Source organism: Chionomys nivalis, chromosome 5, assembly GCF_950005125.1.
Source record: "Chionomys nivalis chromosome 5, mChiNiv1.1, whole genome shotgun sequence".
In the NCBI taxonomy this organism is placed as follows: domain Eukaryota; kingdom Metazoa; phylum Chordata; class Mammalia; order Rodentia; family Cricetidae; genus Chionomys; species Chionomys nivalis.
Window position 1 is genome coordinate 80,847,353 of NC_080090.1, and position 3,724 is coordinate 80,851,076.

Genomic DNA, 3,724 nt, shown 5'->3' on the forward strand with positions numbered 1-3,724 from the left:
TCATTTCTCCCTTTTTTTAAATCTGGGCTCTAGTCTATATGATGGTGTCACTCACATTCAGGACAAATTTTTCTTGTTTAGTTAGGATACACCCAGAGATGCTACTTACTGATTTTCTACGTTTTTCTCAGCCCCTTTAAGTTGACAGTGAAGATGACAATCATTATGACACTACCCCTTACTAGAGTAAAGGATATTTTCTATAAACATTTTTTTTTATTTTTTATATGTATGAGTGTTTTGCCTGGATGCATGCGAGGGTGCTGAGTTCATGTCTTTTGCCCATGGGAGCCAGAAGAAGTCACTATATTCCTCAGAACTGGAGGTATGTGAAAATTTTGAGTTGTCATGGGGTGCTGGGAGCTGAACCCAGGTCTTCAACAACAGAAAATTCTCTTGACTGCTGAGCCATCCATCCAGCTTCAAAGAATGACTTTTAAAATAAATGACACTTTTCAGTTTGATATTCATGTGGGAAAATGCCTGACCTCAATTCTAGATGAAGATCAGTTCTAGATGGACTGTAGGCATGAATGGGCAAGGTTAAACAGCAGATAGTCAAGAAGAAAGCAGAACAGAGTTTGTGGATGCCACATGGGCAACTAGTTAACAGGATATAAATAGAGAGCTTGTATTTACCAAAATGTGTGATGGCTGTGTGAGAAACCAAATGGCTTCATAGAGGAAAATTAACGACAATGAGTCAAATTGAGGGGAGCAAGCAAAATCGCCTTGGCTTGAGTACTGCCATTTTGACTCCAGACTCCATTTTACGTAGGGTGAAAGAAACAAAGTTCAGGTTCCCAAGCCCTAGGGGAGCTGAGAATCTTGCAATGGCTGACCAACCTCCTCCCTACACCATAGAAATAGTTGCTATACATCTTTAGTTCTCTAGAAACATCATGGCTGTTCCTTACAACAGAGAAAATGAATGAATCTGATTGGTTGGACCAAAAGGCCTGAGTTGTATATTGATTGGCAATGATGGAACATTCAAGGAAGTGTCTAATTTCTAAATCCTGACTGGTGAAAGGTTAGCAACAGAAGTTTGTGAATTTTATGCTTATAAAGCCCACTTCTGGCCCTGCTCATGGCTGTCAGGAGAAACAAAGCTCCCGAGTTCTTGTCCTGAAGCCCTGATCCATCACTGATCTGTTTTTGTGGCAAATTAACCTTTGGAACCTAAGTGTTGTCTCTCTCCTTCCTCATGTTGCATAGTAGGCTACTTATAAAATAAAACTTGATTGTAAGTTCATACAAGAAGGTTTATGAGTTAACCAGATAAGCAATGATAACTCAAAGGGGGTAGGGGGGCAGAAAACTTTTCCAGGCATTTTACAAAAGAGAATATGGGGGTAGTCAAGGGGCTAATGGAAAGTACTCATATTTACTCTTCACTAGGGGAAATGCAGATAGAAATCTCAGTGACTCAAACACTCCTTTTTTATTTTAAGGTTAATTTTTTTTAATTTACTTTTTTAAAAAACCTATCATTTCTCATTTTACTTGCCAAATCCATTTTCTACTTCCTTCCCTCCTCCTGCTCCCTCCACCTTTCCCCCTTCCACTCCCCATCCCATCTCCCATCCACTCCTCAGAGAGGGTAAGTCTAGTACATTGCTTTGGGGCAGGACCAAGGCTCTTCCCACTATACCTAGGCTGAGCAAGGTATCTCTCCAGAGACAATGAGTTCCAGAAAGTCAGAATGAGCAGTAGGGATAAATCTTTGTCTCACTGCTAGTGGTCCCACAGTCTGCCCCAGCGATACAACTGTCACCCACATTCAGAGGGCCTAGTTTGGTCCTATGCTGGTTCCCTTGCTGTCAGGCCAGAGTTGGAAGGCTTCCATTAGCTCAGGTAAGCTGTTTCAAAGGATATTCCCATCATGGTCTTGATCTCTTTGCTCGTATTCTCATTCCTCCATCTCTATGACTGGATTTTGGGAGCTCAATCCAATGCTCCTCTGTGGTTCTCTGCATCTGCTTCCATCAGTTGCTGGATGTAGGTTCTAGGATGACATTTAAGATAGTTATCAATCTGACTACAGGGCAAGGCTAGTTCAGGCATCTTCTCCATTATTGCTTAGGGTCTTAGCTGGGGTCATCCTTGTGGATTCCTGGGAATTTCTCAAGTACTAGGTTTCTTGCTAGCCTCATAATGGCTCCCTCAATCAAGATATCTCTTTACTTGTTCTCCATCTTTGTCCTTCCCCCATCTCGACCATCCCGTTACTTCTGGTTCTCTTCCTTCCTCACCTCCTATTTCCCACTTCCTCCTTCCCTTCTTCCCCACCTCCATGCTCCAAATTTTCTCAGGAGACTTTGTCTATTTCCCCTTCCTAACCTTCTCTTAGGGTTCTCCTTATTACTTATCTTCTCTGGGGCCATGGACTATAGGCTCCTTATCCTTTGCTTTATAGCTAGTATTCACCTATGAGTGAGTTCATCTTTCTGGGTCTGGGTTACCTCATTCAGGGTTTTTTATTCTCTAGTTCCATCTATTTGCATGCAAATTTCAAGATGTCATTGTTTTTTTACTGCTGAATAGTATTCCATGTGTAAATGTACCATGTTTTCTTTATTTATTTTTTAATTGAGGGGCATCTAGGTTGTTTCCAGGTTCTAGTTATTATGGATAATGCTGCTATGAACATAGTTAACAAATGTCCTTGTAGTATGGTTGAGTATCCTTTGGGTATATGCCCAAGAGTGGTATTGCTGGGTCTTATAGTAGATTAATGTAGTAGGGAGCTGCAGGCTGCATTCCTGCCACCCCAGCTCCTGGGCCGCCTGGCTAGCTTATGCCCCAAAATAATTACACGGAAACTGTATTCTTTTAAACACTGCTTGGCCCATTAGTTTCAACCTCTTATTGGCTAGCTCTTACTTATTTATCTAACCCATTTCTAATATTCTGTATAGCACCATGAGATGGTGGCTTACCGGGAAAGATTCAGCATGTCTGACCTAGTGGCTTGCTTCATCGTGTCTGGCCCTGAGAGGAGTTGCCCTGCATCTCGTCTGCCCCTGAGAGGAGAGGAAATGGCGTCTGAGCTCACTTCCTCTTCCTCCCAGCATTCTGTCCTGTTTACTCTGCCTACCTAAATTCTGCCCTATCAGATGGACCAAAGCAGTTTCTTTATTGACTAATGAAATCCCACATCAGGTTAATCCCCAATTTTCTGAGAAAATGCCATACTAATTTTCAGAGTGGTTGTACAAGTTTGCATTCCCACCAGCAATGGAGGAGTCTTCCCCTTACTCCACATCCTCTCGAGAATAAGCTATTATTAGTATGAACCTGATAGAACAGAAAGTGGGAAGTAGCCTTCAATACATGGACACAGGAGACCACTTCCTAAATATAACACCAATAGCACAGACACTGAGAATAACAATAAATGAATGGAACTTCCTGAAACTGTGAACTTCTGTAAAGAAAAGGACACAGTCAATAAGATAAAAAGGCAACCTACTGAATGAAAAAAAACCTTCACCAACCCCACATCATACAGAGAACTTATCTCCAAAATAAATAAAGAACTCAAGAAATGAAAATCAAAATATGAATAATCTGATTAAAAATGGTGTACAAATCTAAACAGAGCATTCTCAACAGTGGAGTGGCTGAAAGACACTTAGGAAATGTTCAACATCCTTAGCCATCAGGGAAATGCAAATTAAAACAAATCTGAGATACCATTTTACCTGCAAAAATGGCTATG